Consider the following 19,704-nt stretch of genomic DNA (forward strand, 5'->3'; position numbering starts at 1 on the left):
GTTGGCTTAGCGGTTAGGGTGCCGGCTTGGGATCCCAGGTTCGAATCCTGGGTTCGAATCCCGGTCAATCGCTGAATTTACAAAAGGGGGGTTGACTCAGCCTGTCATCCTTCCGAGGTCGGCAAATTGAGTACCAGTTCACTGGTAATTCCTTGTGTATCGCAAGGGGCGACGAACAGGGTTGGCGGCAGGAGTATCGCAAGGGGCGACGAACAGGGTTGGCGGCAGGAAGGGCATCCGGCCATAAAACATTGCTTCAAAAATGGGACACGGTGCCCGAAAAAGGCCAACCCTGATTTGGGGGGGGAAATGGTCTCTTAAGGTGGTCTCTCTCTCTCTCTCTCATTTCTTTTATTTACCTTGAAAGAGAGGTTTTCTCATGACCGTACACCAAGTCAATTTGTCTGCGTATCCCGGGAGATTCACTTCAACATTTCTGTGACTTTGTGGAAGAGGAATGTCAGATTCACCTCACAATTGAGTATTTGTTTAGAATTTGCCTCTCCAGAGACTCCAGAGATCGTACAAATTGAATGAATGAATGAATGAATGATCGTTTTAAGGCCATTTTCCCCGCTGGAGTGGGGGTTAGCCTTGCGGGCCCCATGACGATCATGGTTCCCTGTTTGAGGCAATGTTTTTATGGCCGGATGCCCTTCCTGACGCCAAGCCTTAGTCGCCTCTTACAATGCGCAGGGATACGGTGTACCTATTCTAAATCGGGGTACACACTGTGATCATTCATCCCAGCAAGCTGGTACTCAATTTGCCGACCTCGGAAGGATGACAGGCTGAGTCAACCCCCCTGGTGTTAATTTAGCGATCGACCGGGATTCGAACCCAGGATCCTATGATCCCAAGCCGGCACCCTAACCACTAAGCCAGCACCCAAACCGCTAAGCCAGCACCCAAACCACTAAGCCAGCACCCTAACCGCTAAGCCAGCACCCTAACTGCTAAGCCAGCACCCTAACCGCTAAGCCAGCACCGTAACCGCTAAGCCAGCACCCTAACCGCTAAGCCAGCACCCTAACCGCTAAGCCAGCACCCTAACCGCTAAGCCAGCACCATAACCGCTAAGCCAGCACCCTAACCGCTAAGCCAGCATCATAACCGCTAAGCCAGCACCCTAACCGCTAAGCCAGCACCGTAACTGCTAAGCCAGCACCCTAACCGCTAAGCCAGCACCGTAACCGCTAAGCCAGCACCCTAACCGCTAAGCCAGCACCCTAACCGCTAAGCCAGCACCCTAGCCGCTAAGCCAGCACCCTAACCGCTAAGCCAGCACCCTAACCGCTAAGCCAGCACCCTAACCGCTAAGCCAGCACCGTAACCGCTAAGCCAGCACCCTAACCGCTAAGCCAGCACCGCAACCGCTAAGCCAGCACCCTAACCGCTAAGCCAGCACCATAACCGCTAAGCCAGCACCCTAACCGCTAAGCCAGCACCCTAACCGCTAAGCCGGCACCCTAACCGCTAAGCCGGCACCCTAACCGCTAAGCCGGCACCCTAACCGCTAAGCCGGCACCCTAACCGCTAAGCCGGCACCCTAACCGCTAAGCCAGCACCCTAACCGCTAAGCCAGCACCGTAACCGCTAAGCCAGCACCCTAACCGCTAAGCCAGCACCAGGCCAGATCATACAAATTGGAGATATGGTATTTATTAATTTACTTGTTTATTATTCATTTTACAGTGTTTATTCAAATTCATTCATTTATTTGTTCATTTGTTGTTTCCTCCAGCACAGCAGATGTAGTATGATTTATTATGATAAATATTTGCATTGTGCCACAAAAATAACAATGGAGAATAAAATAACCATTCAAATATACTCTATAGGCTGTCAGTATTCTGTTTACAGTGCAGTACCACTACACAAGCTTCAGAAGAAAGGATCAATTTACAAACACACAAACTGTGAACTTTAAATACAATATATGAGTGAACTTCAGCACATTGCCGTCTTCGTTCATATCTCTTCATATCCAAGGTTGTGAGGTAACATCATTGGCTGGGGTGTGGCAGTGCCGCTGATGCAGTGCCCTTTACCGGTTAGGGCAGGAAGTTTTAATTCCTTCAGGATGCTGCAGATAGCTTGCCTACTCTTCACAAAGGACACCGTAGGATCTTTAAAGTCTACCAACGAATGCTGGCAGATGTGCCACCCAGTTTAACGTTCATCCCAGGGATGGCACACACATTGATGAATCGTCCTGCCTGTGAACACACTGAGATGACAGTTTGTAGTTGGGTCGGGATTCTAACCCATTTAGCCCTTCGAGTAGCCTGCGTCGGAGTGGCGACCCGTCCAGGATTGTGCCCAATAGCCTAGGAAAACTGCCTCGGCATCCCTATGTGTCCGAAGACGCAAAAGGATTTGCTCTTCTTTCTTCTTTCATTCAGCGAATACTTGATGCATGGAATGGTCTTTCTCGAAAGGTAGTGCCAGAAGACAAATAATATTGTAAACAAATGGCTACATCACAAGAGTTATAAAACAAGGACAAACGAGTTTTCCCCTTGGGGCTTGTTCATACAAACGGAAGTAGATAGATTGTAAATTTCCCATAAGCCACTACAGGCTGTGGGTTAGCATCATTGGCTGAGGGCAAGGCTGTGCCGCTGATGCCCACCAGTATAACTACCCCTCTGCTAGTTAGGACAGAAATTTGGAATTTGTTCACGGTGCCGGCGATAGCTCTCCTTGACTCCCGTTTAATACGGCTTGTGATTTCTCAAGTGAAACGTAGTGGTGTTCTTGTTTCTTGCGGCGTGGGCTTCGGTGCGCAGGACATAATCCCGCAGTCTTGCAGGAGCTTTGATATGGCAGAAATGCCATCAGTGGGGCCAAGATTCACTTAGGTTGTCTTCCCAGTTGTACGCACGCGCAGCCCGGGCTTCGGGTGGTCGAACATGGCAACCCGCTCCACTCTCAGCTCCAACACCTCTGCACAGCTGCAGCATCTTCCAAGCCAAGATCTCCATAGTCTGCTCTCTGTCCTTTTTTATTGCGTAGCCCGTAGGGCAATGCCGTCTGGAGTAGCGCTTGTCTGTCCGTCCAGTGTATGTATGTCTCTCACAAACATCCACCAATCAGAGCTGAGGATCTGGTCACATGACAGGGGTGATGTGATTACGTCTGTGATGTCATTATGGCGTACGACGGTTTTACACACCGCCATTTTGATTTCTATGCCGTTCAGGACGAATATATCGTTGAATCTGTCATATATCACAATCTGCTTGCTCTACCTTGACGTTTTTCATTCAGTGTGAAACAAAAACAAAGCAATTGTTAAAATGACCATCAAATATCAAAAGCATACACGTTATAGGTCTTCCAATGACACAGTACCAGTACATATAGGCCTTAGGCTTCATGCCTTCATGCCTCACCTTCAGGCTCCTTTGGACAAATTAGCCCAGGTATCTTAATACAATAGTATCGTTTTTGAAATAATAATAATGTTAATAATAGTATTAATAATAATATAGTAAATATAATCGTAACACTGCAATCCCTTTGTCGTAACTGCAAAGTTGCGGTGTATGGTTGGTCCTTGCGGTGTATGGTTGGTCCTTGTTGACTCGAAACATATAGAATAAACCAGTGTCTCAATGCAATCTTTTCACTTCCATGGTGACAGACAGTTTATAGACTTAGAATACTTCAAAATAATTTAATACTTACATTATTTGCTAACTGGTATCTCCACCCAGATCATACCATCCTCTTCAACTAAAGTATCAAATAGGCCCGGCTACGCCGCTGTTACACTTTCGGTCTTGTTTTTATATTCTCCAATTCCAATTGTCTTTTATTTCTTCTCTAATTCCAAATGTATCACTTGCGAGCATTGAAGATGTTTTTCAAGTATATTGGCTGATCTTGTGCATTATTCTGTCTGTTTGTTTGCCAATCGCCTACAGGTCACAATTTTAAACCGATCTTTATGAAACTTCACCAAATGGTAGGCTATCATAAGGAAGAAGCCTATTGATTTTGAAATTAAGAGATCAACATAGGCCAACGGTCCACAACTCTGTCGGATTTCTAAGTCCTCAATTTTCATTGACCGACTGACTTCAATTTTGCAGAGGATTTACATGTAACATCACTGAATTCAAACACCAATTCTCTTTGAGGTCAACATAGGCCAAATTTCTAAAATTGTAAATTTTCATCAGATTTGCTTGAAATCTGAAGATGATTTGCATATCAGATCACTGAATTCAACCACCAATTATTTTTGAGGTCAACATAAGCCAAAAGGTGACCATAGGCCAAAGGTCAACAACTTAGGTGAAGTTTCTAAAATCTTCAATTTTCATCCAATTTACTTGAAATTTGAGGAGGATTATTTGCATATCAGATGACTGAATTCAACCAATTATTTTTGAGGTCAAAAGTGGCCAAAGGTCAACAACTTGTTTTAGGGATTTCACAAGTATAGTGCTATGCACAACATACTTCTTGTTTATTTATTCTCTTATTTCAAATTTATTTATTTATTCTGTAATTCCATTTATTTATTTATTTATTCTCTAATTCCATTTATTTATTTATTTATTCTCTAATTCCATTTATTTATTTATTTATTCTCTAATTCCAATGATTTTTTTTATTTATTCTCTAATACTAATTGTTTTTTTTATTTATTCTCCAATTCCTATTTATTTATTCTCTAATTCCACTTGTCTTTTATTTATTCTCTAATTCAATTTTTTATTTAGTCACATTACAATTTTCTTTTTATTCTCTAATTCCAAGTATATTTTTTATTATTCTCTAATTACAGATATTTTTTTTCATTCTCTTATTCCAAATTTATTTATTTATTCTCTAATTCCATTTATTTATTTATTTATTCTCTAATTCCATTTATTTATTTATTTATTCTCTAATTCCAATGATTTTTTTAATTTATTCTCTAATACTAATTGTTTTTTTTATTTATTCTCCAATTACTATTTATTTATTCTCTAATTCCACTTGTCTTTTATTTACTCTCTAATTCAATTTTTTACTTCGTCACATTACAATTTTCTTTTTATTCTCTAATTACAGATATTTTTTTTCATTCTCTTATTCCAAATATTTTTTTATTTATTATCTAATTCCATTTTTTCATTCTCTAATTCCAAATTTTTTAATTTATTATCTATTTCCATTTTTTTATTCTCTAATTTCAATGCATCTTCCTGACTTGTAAATAAAAGAGTAGTAAATGCAGAGAGAAATGTTCATTATTCTTCTACTGCAAAACTTTCCTTCTTTTTGTTTCTAAGGATTTCGTTTGTATCTTTTGTATTTTGATAGTCAATCTTACAGGCATGACCACAATGGGTTGACATGTATGAAAGGCACACCAATTGCATAATACTTAGCAGATACTTATGATGAATGGACATATGTAAAGCGTTCCCAGATGGTTTTGAACACATTCAAATGCAATAAAATAGAGCCTAATGAAGACTAAGGAGGCATTCTTTATTACTTACATATGGGGTAGGGTAGGGGAGAATAAAATGAGAAGATTAAAATTGGGAAAATAAAGGGTAGGAAGGGTGATGGGATAGAAAATGGAAGGTAAGGAGTTTCGGAGAGTTGTGAAGAAAAGGGAAATAATTTTGGGGGAAGTGTGGGGACTGGGGAGGGTAGAGGAAGGGGGATGGAACCTTTGGTGTGAGGTAATAAAAATATAAGTTCACCTACAAGGAACTTCGATGCAGGAGGAAGCCATCAAGGAAGCCATTAGTTCCATCAAGCCTGCAGAATGGTTGCCAACCTATGGTTGTTTGGCCGTGCTCTATCCTTTTTTGAATGCTGGGCATAAAGTCAGGAAGCAACACGTCCTCTTTTTAATGTCTTTGACATGACTCGGCTGGAGTATGAACAGCTGACCGCCCAGACTCTAAGCGATCCCCTAAGCATTTCGCCACTCAGTCTGGTTAAAAGCTTGATGGTCTTATTCTATTGCTGTGATACTACAAGCGTCATACCGAGTATTGCCGGAGTTCATTGGGACAGACTTGCATTTTTGCAATCAGTTACAAAGGAAGAATTATTTAAGTTCACAAACAATACAGCACTTTCAAAATGATGCGATCTGCCCTAGAATGTTTTGTGCACATGTGCAGAAACCCTTAGCAACAGTGGCCACCGAGGCATGTTAATGTATATCGTGTGTGCAAAATAAGGTTTGTTACCTAAAATGGCTCACAACGCTTATAAAAGAAGTCGAAAATACTTGGAACAGTACCTAAGAGATATGGGTGAGCTTTTGCACAACAAAAGAGTTTGATAACTTTCTCAGCTTGCCGATAGCGCTGAAATATTGCAGCTGCTGGTATTGCAGATTCCCGATGACATTTACTGGTGCTCGACCCGAAGAACTGTGACGAGTATGTTCTACCCACATCCTTGGCCTTGACCATAGCTGACACTGAGTGGACTTTGAACCTTGTGGCAAAGCCTGCTGTGAACAAGGCAGGCTTTGTGATTTAATTAATGGATGTCGGTAATTGGAGAGACGATGCTGTGCATCATTACCAACAAAGTAATGGTTACCAACTCTTTGACAAAGGACACTTCATGACATGAAAATACACAACGCTTGTGCCAGCTAAATTTACTTGGGAACGAGATTTATGAAGTAGACTTCCCTGAGGGAGATGCAGTATCTGATTTGGGTGATATATGTGGCTTGTGATTGCACAGGGTAAGTTAAAAAACAACTTTTAAAATGATGGGGAGGTAGGTGTGGAAGTTGCAAGGGCTGTTGTAAATGTATTGTTTGTTTCCCGGTGCCACAAAAGATTATACTAGATTTTTGCATCTATTGCTGAAAGGAGAAGCGCGCGCGCGTGTGTGTGTGTGTGTGTGTGTGTGTGTGTGTGTGTGTGTGTGTGTGTGTGTGTGTGTGTGTGTGTGTGTGTGTGTGTGTGTGTGTGTGTGTGTGTGTGTGTGTGTATGTATGTGACTGCCGCCGCTCATTTGTATTAACAGGAAATAGGAACTTGATAACTCTCATCAACAGATATTTCTCGTATTCCTATATTTCCGTGAGTCCAATTTGCATCCAGGAACACAATTATGGGTGACCATTTTGAAATTGACACTCGTTTAAATGCTGAAATTTATGTTTAAAAGACAATTTGACTTACAGATTTAAAAATTGGCAATGGAAGTGTCGTCGGTTAAAAGGTCCCTGTCTAGCGGAATTGTTGCTGAAAACGCACATACGTGCATGCACAAAAGACAAAATCACCATCACTGCAACACTCCACCGATCTGGGCTTTATGGCAGAGTGGCCAGACGGAAGCCAAACAGTTCAATCTTGGTTTCATCAGACCACAGAATCTTGATTCTCACAGTCTGAGAGTCCTTTAGGTGCTTTTTTGCAAACTCCAAGTGGGCTTTCATGTGTCTTTCACTGAGGAGAGGCTTCTGTCTGGCCACTTTGCCATGAAGCCCAGATCGGTGGAGTGTTGCAGTGATGGTTGTCCTTCTGGAAGTTTCTCCCATCTCCACACAGGATCTCTGGAGCTCAGCCAGAGTGACCATTGGGTTCTTGGTCACCTCTCTTACCAAGGCCCTTCTCCCCCGATTGCTCAGTTTGGCCGGGCGGCCAACTCTAGGAAGAGTCCTGGTTGTTCCAAACTTCTTCCATTTAAGAATTATGGAGGCCACGGTGCTCTTGGGAACCTTCAATGCTGCAGAAATTTTTTTGTCGGCTTCCCCAGATCTGTGCCTCGACACAATCCTGTCTCTGAGCTCTGCAGGCAGTTCCTTCAACCTCATGGCTTGGTTTTTGCTCTGATATGCATTGTCAGCTGTGAGACCTTATATAGACAGGTGTGTGCCTTTCCAAATCATGTCCAATCAATTGAATTTACCACAGGTGGACTCCAATCAAGGTGTAGAAACATCTCAAAGATGATCAAGAGAAATGGGAGGCATCTGAGCTAAATTTCAAGTGTCATAGCAAAGGGTATGAATACTTATGTCAATGTGATATTTCAGTTTTTTCTTTTTAATAAATTTGCAAAACTTTCTAAAATCCTGTTTTCTCTTTGTCATTATGGGGTATTGAGTGCAGATTGATGAGGGAAAAAATGAATTTAAACGATTTCAGCACAAGGCTGCAACATAACAAAATGTGAAAAAAGTGAAGGGGTCTGAATACTTTCTGAATGCACTGTATGTACGTATTGTTACGTGTTCCTCCCCGACCTCCTGGTCTCGGTATACCTACGAACCCCGAGAGGAGCCACGGCAGAAAAATATGTTATTCTGTGTCAGTAATCAATAGTGAAACCACACCAATGATTATAAAAGAACAAATGTTGTATTAAAAATCACACACAAGAATAACGGTACAACCAATAGCAATCAAAGTGCACTCAATATATCTTAAGATGGTACCATCAGTTAAAGTAATATAACTCACTGCGCTCCGAGTGAATGAAAAAGAACACTCCTCAATGTCTCTATAACTCAAGGATAATCCCCTCCTGCGAGTGGTGATGAGGCGATGAGGCGAGTAATGAGGCGTAGGCAAAGCGTGGACAGTCACGTGGTCCAAACCAACAGCAAACTGGCGGCGGAAAGGGAAATCCCAAAGGCACGATCCAGACGTGCACGTTCACAGTTCAATCAGCGAACCACAACGTATTCTTCAAACGCCGCTTTTGCGCACACACATCCCCGGCAGACGACCGGAGGGTGAGAAAAGCTGAGGCGTAGTAAAACCTTTTTCTCTGAACGAAGCGCAAGGTTCAAAATGGCCGACAGCTCTGACTTGAGTCGAAGCGACCTGGCGAGGATTCTCCGGAACCGCAACGCCTATACCTGACTACACAGGTTTCTCAATCCTCCAGCGATAACACCTATCGCAGGAAATTCCTTTCAAGGACTCAAAGTTTACTCGCGACATTCGCTCGATCACGCTCGCTACGGAGCTTCAAGACACGCGTCTTGTCTGACTTTTTCTCCCCACGCCTTCTTCTTCCTCCCCTCTCTCCTTCCGGTTCTTGATCCGGTTTCCTGTTTCATTTAAAATATTAACCCTTTTGCCTTTTAACAACAATAACCTTACCTTTTAACAACAATAATCGCCGTTTCCTTCAAACCCCAATAATAATAATAATACATAACCAGAAATGTTTCAAGTGGATGAAAACCACCACCATGGAAGTGCCGAATCCGTAACAGTATGTATGTGCATACATATGTATGTATGACTTGTACGTATATGTATGTATATATTGTCCTGTGGCTGGCTCTCAGTTAACACCGAGAGTACGCCACGGATGGCAATCGAGCTTACTTTGAGGAGGCGTGCACTTCAATCAATGGTGGATGATACGCGAGCAGAGGGGGGGGGGGGGGGGTTGGGAAGAATGCCGACCTACCTGGGTGGCCTCGACGATGTCGTCCCCCTTTGGAAAGAAACTCACAGAAACGGAATTAAGGTAGAAAGATAAACACGGCTTTATTGCCGGACCCCGAGAACAAAGAACGCGACGGTAATAACTAAACCCCTATATTGGGATGTTCCCACACCAGACTTCTACAATGGACACAGGCAGAATTAAATTAAAGCAATTGTTGTGGCTATGTTTGGTGTGGCTTATCTCTGTCTGGATGCAGCGTCTGCCAGGAAATGTTAGGTCCAAGCACGTCGTCCGACGACAGCCCCAGTTGGTGCGAACCGTTCGGTCGTTGGCGCGAACACCGGCCTCGCTGCACGGTCCGTCCCATGCCACAGAACTCGTATGCAGGCACCAGGAGCAAGAACAACGGGGAGGATGATCGTCGGCGCTCCACCGTCTCTCCACCGTTCGTCGTCGCCCAACAAGCAAAGGTCCAAACGGGAGAGAAGGGAAGAGAGGTCCGGGCAGGATGGTATCCAAAAATGAGGAGCTGGAAATGTCGGCCAGCGAGTGGTTTTACTGACCGTCTTGTGACGTCAGCTCTCTTCCCCTCCAACAAGTGCATCGCTTCTTGCTAGTCTTTCGTGCCCTCCTCACGTCACCGGCGCTTCTCCTCCATTCAGCGCGTAGCTTCTTGCACGTCTTTCGCGCCCTCCTCTCAGATTGCCTGAGCGCTTCGCGCCTTTGGTGCTGGTGTCATCGGTCAGTGGCCAATCAGTGTGGCACATCCTTCACCTTTCCTACTCTGCCAATCGGCGACCTGCTCTTTACTCGCCCCTCCCCCCTGTCAATCACGAGTCCTTCTGGGTGTGGCTATTGCCTGCCTGATCGATGTTTGCCTGCCATGCCACCGTAGTGTCTCGATCGCTTCCGGTCTGTTCTTCCGTCAGTTCCTTTGTTATTGTGGCAGAGGGGGAATTAATTAATGTGTGCGCTAATGGGCCTCGCTAATGTCTATGGGTGTGTTGCCATACGGGACATCGGAATGATCACAGGTTTGACATACCGGGGAGTTAGCATAATCCCTACTCTACCCATCACACGATCATCCTTGTATGATCACAGATATACACTTAATCCGACAAACGGGCTAGATGAGTCCCTGACTTACTGTACATCCAAATGGTTCTTCTTCCTCTTCACATTTGAGCACCTACCTATGCAGATCTACCTGGATCTATATATCCCCCTACCCAAAATTCATAACAATATTGTTACATTTATGTGGGGTGTGCAGGGGGTGGAGATACCTTAGAAGATATAGAACTGTATAAAGTAGCATGGTCCGTGTGCTAGTAGGAAGCAAATCTCAATGTAAGGAAGTAGGGACCTGTCAGCTTAAAGATTGTGTTTGAATGTGCAAGATAGTAGGGTCGTATTTGTGATAGATAGGGGGCGGAGCTATGACCATCCCGTTTGGTTACAAAAGCGAATAGGTTCTCGTAATTCTCCTCAGTCCCATGTGCGAGCATAATAGCGCTATCATTCGGAACATCTCCACAGGAATTAAAACCGTTTGGTACATCGTGGGATTTTAACCTCCCTCTCCACAATGTGCTCGATGTTGCTCGACATTAGTTGAGTTGTTGATGCTTCAATATGTATGTGTGTATGTATGTGTGTATGTATGTGTGTATGTATGTGTGTATGTATGTATGTATTGTTACGTTTGTAGGGGGTAGGCAGTGATTACTTTAGTCCAGGTAGATTTATATAGATTAGTGTGCATCAATCATCGTGAAGAAGAAGAACCACCATGTAATAAGTAAGGATCCAGTAGACCGTGTGTTCGGATTAAGGTGCATCTTCGTCCCCATTACGAGGAGTGGGGTATGTTAACTAGCACAGGATTTATGGGTAATTATCCCTTGTACGTCGTTACCTCTGTATTTATTCCTTTGTTCCTTTTGACAATTCACCACACGTAGGGCTAGAATCCCACATTTAAATGCCCTAATAAAACCATACCGGAAGCCAGGACATTGAGCGCTGCCGCTGACAACCCTGATGTTGGTGGCACACATAGGTCAGGCAGGCCGAGGCCATGCCCCGAGGAGCTGTGATTGGGTGGGGTTTTTGATTGAAGGGAAGGACTGGTTGGGAGCAACTCGCCAATTGGCGAAGCACGACCGATGACGTCAGAGCGGGGTGGACAAAATAGTTGGAGCGGCGGACATTTTCCCTTCTCGTTCTGGATGTTAAAGCGAACGGTTGTGCTTGCTGTCTCCACAGGGAGGCTTCATCATAAACGCCTGTATTACGAGACTTTGCTGGTGGTCGTGAAGAGGCGGAAGAGCCACAGACGGAGAGCTGCAGTTTTACAGGCAGGAACGACGCGTGGACGAGCGCTGCTGGCTCGCTGCAGTGCGAGACACAGAGAGGCCTGCGTTCCCGCCAACAAATGGGCAGTTCCCGCCAATAAACAGGCGGTTCCCGCCAACGAGCGAGCGGTTCCCGCCGACGCACCGGGCAATTTTGACAACACCTGAGGAGACCCCACCAGCGATCAGAGTTAAGTGCACGCACACACATTTATTTTCAGTTATCCTTCCCTTTCGTCTGTTTTCAAGTCTGTTTGTGGGGACGTCCCGTTTAGGAATTTAGTTTATCACGCATTTTCTTTGTACCAGCATTTATTTAAATAAACTTGTTATTTTTGGACATTTTAAATCCGTTTCGTTTGAGTTGTTTTTTGCAGGTTTGAGGACTGCCGGTGGGATCGGTGAAGGTAAGTGCTCTGGTCCCCCCCCCCCCCCCCCTCTCTCTTGCTTCCCCACGAGTATTCTCCGCTATATTTTTGAACTGAACGCTTCGAAGTTAAAGCTCGTTTGGCCTTCCGTCCGTAAGGTATTCACCAAGGGTAGTCACGCGACAGTATGTATGTATATGTGTGTATGTATGTGTGTATGTATTTATGTGTGTGTGTATGTATGTGTGTATGTGTATATGTATGTTTGTATGTATGTGTATACATATTACATATGTATGTATGTGTATATGTATTATGTGTGTATGTATCTACAGTATGTATGTATGTAGTATCTCGACTTTCCTGAATCTGATCACCAGATGTGTGTGTATGTATGTATGTGTATATGTATGTTTACAAAGAGTTTGTTAAACATGACAGGTATGTCCTGTTTGTGCCCATCAGTACTGGGGCAATATATTTCTAGAAAATATTTCTTTCTAGAAAAAGAAAAAAGGTTATGTTATATTTCCAGAAACCAAACATTGTGCATACAAACCTTATCTCCAAGCTCTGTGTCACCTGCAAATTTTGAAAACAGACTCTTAACCCCATTGTCCGAATCATTGATTTAAATTATGAATAATAAATAATCTGTAAATGTTTATCTTCTCGTCAAAAATAAACTGTAATTTTGTTGTGTACATGGCCAAGTGACTCAAATAAAGCACTAACGCATAGATTGGAGCTCGATCAAGTCAAAAATGTTTGAAGAGCTGCCATTTGCTTTTTTGGAACAACACATTGCAGAATTTCTTGCAGCACAAATCGATGGGTGACACAATCGAACCTTTGACCATTTTGGCAAAACACCAGCAAAGCGTTTACTCACGTGCACACATGCGATGTAGATGGCGGTTGCAGATGGAGTGTGTCCAGCTCTCGGGAGTGCTTCAAACAGCTGTTTTTTTGTCATGGCAGGAATGCCAAGTCATGAGACACGTTGCTCATTGAAGCCAGACACGGACCATTGGTACGTCGCCAGCTATAGCTGGCTCAACGATTAACAGGATTATCTATACTGTCTTACCACATGACTATGTTTTGCTGTTCTACGTTGTCTCGTATTTGGCTTGCATCCATTCATGAATGGGTGTAATTATTTTATTGACGAAAGGTATTTCATGAAAAAATTTGAGCAATTGTCGCATTGCAATTTGCAGATACAATATCTGGAATTGGGTTCAAGATGGCTTTTTGGGGGGTTTGTAGCCTTTTGTGATTTAGATGCTTTTATACGTAGGGTAGCAAAATGTGCAAACAGTCCAACTGCATCATTTAATAGTGCTAACAATTATAAAACAGAAATCTATATAAAGTACTTATTCAATTTCTTCCCAATTATTAGGCACCTCTATTACTTACACAACTAGCTCGGTACTCGGTAGAGCGCATACTTCCGCCAGGTGGAACAGTTTACGTTTTCTATCTCTGATAGGCCAGATCTGGATCCGGACCTGAACCAAAATCTTGTTCTTGTCACCTTAACAACTCGCCACCAAGTTTTGTTGTGGCTTGCCCAAAACGTTTTGAGATATCGTGCAATGTATGGGTTTTATCCTCATCACTCAACGGTGAAGAATCACCTAAAAAAAACTAGAACGACACTCTTCAACGTCATGACGTCGACTGATATGCTTCTGCCCACATTATTACATCATTATAATACTTATACCAAAATCCAAAATCTAATCAGTTAATCTTTACATCATTATACATTCCTGTACCAAGTTTGAATTAGATTACTTCAGCCGTTCTCAAGTTATAGACCTATTACAGATTTGACCTTTGACTCCAAAATGTAATAAGTTCATCTATACATCATTATACATATCTGCACCAAATTTGACTAAGATCCCTTCAGCCGTTCTCAAGTTATAGAGCTATTACAGACTTTGACGTTTGACCTCTGCCCCCAAAATCTAATCAGTCAATCTTTACATCATTATACATATCTGCACCAAATTTGATGAAGATCCCTTCAGCCGTTCTCAAGTTATAGAGCTATTACAGACTTTGACCTTTGACCTCTGCCCCCAAAATCTAATCAGTCAATCTTTACATCATTATACATATCTGTACCAAATTTGACTAAGATCCCTTCAGCCGTTCTCAAATTATCGTGGTAACGAAAACATATCACTGACCAACGGACGGACAGACAGACAGACAGACAGACAGACAGACAACCTGAAAACATAATGCCTCCGGCGACTTCGTTGACGGAGGCATAAAAATAAAATGTCTGATCCGGTTTAGGATTTTCACCAAAATTGAATCAATTCCTCCTTGTCACACACCCAACCTGTCCACCAAGTTTCTTTCGAATCTATCCACAACTTATAGAGATATCCTGTTCACAAGCAAACAGACAACAGACAGACCAGAACAAATAAAATAAATAACACAATCAAACAGGCAGACAAACAAATAAACAGACAGACAAAAAACAGACAGACAGGGGTGAAAACCTCAATTGCCATTCCCTGTTTGTTCCATTTATCCCCATATATCCTTTCACTGTCTTCTCCAAACATTCTTCCTTTTTCAAAAAAATGTTTTTATTTATTGACCACTGTCCTCCCACACAATTGGTATTTGGGTCCATTTGTTTGTTTTCTGTCAGCATTTGGGTCCAGTTGTTTGTTTTATGTCAGTGCATGCACGTCTATAAAGTATGTACTACTAGAATGTGAGTCCGTTTTAAAGGATGCACTGATAAGAATGTGAACAATGTATGTATATAGCGTAGTGTATAAAGAATGCAAGTGCATCTATAAATAAGGTACAGTAAAATACATCTAAAGTACGTACTATTACAATGTGAACATGTCCATAAAGTACGTACTATTATAGTGTGAACATGTGTATAAAGTACATACTATTATAGTGTGAACATGTGTATAAAGTACGTACTATTACAATGTGAACATGTCTATAAAGTACGTACTATTATAGTGTGAACATGTGTATAAAGTATGTACTATTATAGTGTGAACATGTGTCCAACATGTGTATAAAGTATGTACTATTATAGTGTGAACATGTCTATAAAGTATGTACTATTATAGTGTGAACATGTGTATAAAGTACGTACTATTATAATGTGAAAATGTCTATGAAGTACATACTATTGCAATATGAACATGTCTATAAAGTACGTACTATAACAATGTGGACACGTCTATAAAGTACGTAATATTACAATGTGTGTATGTCTATAAAGTACGTACTATTACAATGTGTGTATGTCTATAACGTATGTACTATTACAATGGGAACATGTCTATAAAGTACATACTACTACAATGTGAACATGTCTATAAAGTACACACTGTTATAATGTGAAGAGGTCTATAAAGTACTTACTATTACAATGTGAACATGTCCATAAACTACGTAGTCATAATGTGAATATGTCTATTAAGTTCGTTTTATTACAATGTGTGTATGTCTATAATGTACGTACTATTACAATGTGAACTTGTCTATAAAGTACGTACTATTGCAATATGAACATGTCTATAAAGTACATACTATTGCAATATGAACATGTCTATAAACTATGTACTATTATAATGTGAACATGTGTATAAAGTACGTACTATTATAGTGTGAACATGTGTATAAAGTACGTACTATTATAATGTGAACATGTCTATAAAGTACGTACTATTGCAATATGAACATGTCTATAAAGTACGTACTATTATAATGTGAACATGTCTATAAAGTATGTACTATTATAATGTGAACATATCTATAAAGTACGTACTATTAAAATGTGATTATGTCTATACAGGATGTACTATTAAGAATGTGAGTGTATATATGAAGTACATATTATAAAAATACGTGTATCTATAAAATACATACGTACGTCTAAAAAAATGCATGCGATTGGAACCTGATTCCATAGAATAGAACCAAACAGGTTTGTTTGTCCCCTGTAAGAACATAAACTAAAGTCATCAATGCATTGTCTACTCACCACACAAACAAACCAGCACACAAAACAACACAAACTACACCACACAAACACGACACAAACACCACACAAACCAGCACACAAAACAACACAAACTACACCACACAAACACGACACAAACACCACACAAACGTCACAAAAACAAGTCCTCGTGAGGGTCTGTGATGTGTGACTGCTCTTTTTAGTTGTCATTATTATGATGCTATGGAATATTGGTCCTTATTAAGCATGACTTCATAAAATGCTGCCTCAACAGAATCAGTTGTCAAATGACTTTCTTTACATGTACACATATGCAGAATTCCAAGCCTGGAAGTTATCAGGCTAATTGGGAATTACATAACTGCACTGAAACAGTTAAGGCAACATATGCTTCTGACATGGTTGTGGAGGTTATTGAAGCATTCATGGATACATGGAGCTAGCCAAAAGAGTTCCTCAGGCAAGGGAAATTCTGCTGATCGAGGGAACTGACCCACCCATGCGGTCTGGGTGAGCCAACCACTTACTGGCACTGCACTTCCTGTCAAGACCCCATGGAAGAGGCCACAGTAGGGTGCGAGAAGGTAAAAAAAAAAGCCACATGCACGGTTTCGGCCCCCAGGCAGACGGAGGGACTCAGCCGCTAGCCAGGCCCCTAATGAAAACCAGTTGTTCGTTCAGTGACTCTTACAGATTCTTAAGACTCACTTCTCTCTGCCAAACCTCCCACCCTATACTCCCAGCCTCCATACCCACCCTTATAGTAGCTTTCTCCCACCACAAAGCCATACTTTTTCTGTTCTTCCGTGGCTTGATGCTTGTCTGCCACTGATGCCTGTACCTGGGTGAGGCTGAAGCAGACCATTGCCTGTTCTCGAAAGCCTTTCATGGCACATTGCCATTGGTTCTGTGACTTCAGCACTCGGCACATGCGTTCTGTTTCATGGAATTTGGTGAAAGGGCAGTGACAATTGGGCACAGTATCAGCTTTACCTGTGGAGGGGTAAATCTTACATGGGATGAGTTCTTGCATCTACAGGTGCCAAGTTCGACGAGTTGGTCATTGAAGAATGTCCTCAAGGAGCAGATGAACATCTTTGGTGAGCAGATATTTTTTCTGTACACATGATCACACTCGTGGAAGAGCTAGATAAGAATGGAATGGAACAATAAAAAGTAGTGAAGCAGATGCAAATTGTTGGTGTCCTCAACTTCTACTTAAAACCTGAACGGAGTGACACAATCTGGACTTGAGTTGGCAATTATTGCTAAATCTCGAATTCAAAGTACAGTATTTGACTTTTGTAGTTGCAGGAGAACAGCTTTTGCATGGTTCAGAGCATCAGGTTGAGTGAGAATGTCATATTGTTGTTTTTGGAGTTGCGGAGTGCTGTGGTACACTGTATACATATGGAGCTGGTAATGGCCAGCCTTTTGCATGCGGACTAGGGGTGGAATGTAAGGGAGGGGTAGGGTGTGGTGGATGTGCGTGGGTGGGAGAGTTGTGATTCAAACAAATGTTAAAACCAAACATCTCCTCCACTGTGGACTCACTATGTCGGTGTGCAGCAAACTATCTCGGAGATTGTAATGTAAGCGCCATTGCTAATAGCATATACCCCCCTTGAGCTGAAAACGGCTATGTAAGCACTTTTTGTTCATTTCCACTGTAAAGCCCTTTGTGATGTTTTTATTGTTAATTTGAAGTAATTCTTGTTATCGGTGCTGTTTTTGAATTTCAATTTAAATATTTGCTATGGTTTTTGAAGGCATTTTTGTCGTTGGTTTTTTTTCTTCTTCTTCTTCTTTTGTTGCAAAATCCTTACTTTGCCATAGTGGAAGAAATTTAATCTGTTTACCACGTGAGACTGCACAAAAAAAACCCTCAAATTAAGGGACTTTTAAAGATCTTCAAGGCAAAACCAGATCTCAGAGACAGAACCTGGAAATCATGTTGGATTGTCAGATCCTGTGGAAGATTTGTACAACTTTTCAGCGTCGGTGGGAAATTGATCGTCGCTGGTGATGTGACCGTGTCGGACCTGATGGGGTTTCCGCAAGGTGGTTCATTTGATGTGGCCACGCGTCAGTTCAGTTTGGGGACATCTGGCCAGGCTTTATCACAGGTCAGCAGGGGCAAGACCAAGAAACGCCAGGCCAACCGTAGGCCTGGGCAGCTGTAGAGAGGAACAGGGCTCTTCCCGCGTCCCGCCTCGATTCTTACGAATCCCTCCCGCCCCCCTCCCCCATCCTTTTACAGAGGCACTTCCTTCACTTGAGTCGGTTTAAGGGGAAGCACGAGTGTGACACAAAACTCCTGCCATTTTTGGATGGCCGACTTTACCGGTCTCCTCTCTCCATCATCGTGTCCATCCGAAGGGTTTTGATATCTCAACACGTTGCCCCGAGGTGTTGTGGACAGAAGGTAAGCAAACCGGGCTTCCACGTTCCAGCTGGTGAATCGTGACAACTGTGAATTTCTTTTTCCATTCGTACTCCGACTCTTTCCCGCTCCTCACTTTTTGTCCAAACAGTCCAAATAGCCAATTTTATAATGAGAGGTTAAAACTGGCAATTTCTAGAACACGAAGTATATTTTCAAAGTTTTAATCAAACTTTTCTCTCGAGCCAGTGAACTTCCATACAGAACCTTCTCTTTCTCTTCTCTTCTCTCTCCCACTCTCTCCCCCTCTCTCCCAGTCTCTCCTTCTCTCTCCCACTCTTTCTCTTCTCTTCTCTTCTCTTCTCTTCTCTTCTCTCTCCCACTCTTTCTCTTCTCTTCTCTTCTCTTCTCTTCTCTCTCCCACTCTTTCTCTTCTCTTCTCTTCTCTTCTCTTCTCTCTCCCACTCTTTCTCTTCTCTTCTCTTCTCTTCTCTTCTCTTCTCTCTCCCACTCTTTCTCTTCTCTCTCCCACTCTTTCTCTTCTCTCTCCCACTCTTTCTCTTCTCTCTCCCACTCTTTCTCTTCTCTCTCCCACTCTTTCTCTTCTCTTCTCTTCTCTTCTCTTCTCTCTCCCACTCTTTCTCTTCTCTCTCCCACTCTTTCTCTTCTCTCTCCCACTCTTTCTCTTCTCTTCTCTTCTCTTCTCTTCTCTCTCCCACTCTTTCTCTTCTCTTCTCTTCTCTCTCCCACTCTTTCTTCTCTCTCCCACTCTTTCTCTTCTCTTCTCTTCTCTTCTCTCTCCCACTCTTTCTCTTCTCTTCTCTTCTCTCTCCCACTCTTTCTTCTCTCTCCCACTCTTTCTCTTCTCTTCTCTTCTCTTCTCTTCTCTCTCCCACTCTTTCTCTTCTCTTCTCTTCTCCACTCTTCTCTCTCCCACTCTTTCTCTTCTCTTCTCTTCTCTTCTCTTCTCTCTCCCACTCTTTCTCTTCTCTTCTCTTCTCTTCTCTCTCCCACTCTTTCTCTTCTCTTCTCTTCTCTCTCCCACTCTTTCTTCTCTCTCCCACTCTTTCTCTTCTCTTCTCTTCTCTTCTCTCTCCCACTCTTTCTTCTCTCTCCCACTCTTTCTCTTCTCTTCTCTTCTCTTCTCTCTCCCACTCTTTC

At 42.5% G+C, this 19,704-nt stretch overlaps 1 protein-coding gene across 2 annotated transcripts in view; it reads left to right on the forward strand.

The window, feature by feature from the left end:
• The first annotated feature begins 16,939 nt into the window (after positions 1–16,939).
• Positions 16,940–19,704, forward strand: part of RFTN2 (raftlin family member 2) — a 187,127-nt gene continuing 184,362 nt past the window's right edge. Inside the window, exons 1-2 of one of the 2 annotated variants that reach the window (XM_068100423.2) lie at positions 16,940–17,260; positions 18,421–18,585. The gene's annotated coding sequence lies outside the window, so the exon portion shown is untranslated. Of the gene's footprint in view, positions 17,261–18,420; positions 18,586–19,704 lie in introns of those variants that run through there. The other variant, XM_078769512.1, reaches the window with a different exon arrangement.

The sequence above is a fragment of the Myxine glutinosa genome, chromosome 1 (assembly GCF_964187855.1).
Source record: "Myxine glutinosa chromosome 1, kmMyxGlut1.1, whole genome shotgun sequence".
NCBI lineage: Eukaryota > Metazoa > Chordata > Myxini > Myxiniformes > Myxinidae > Myxine > Myxine glutinosa.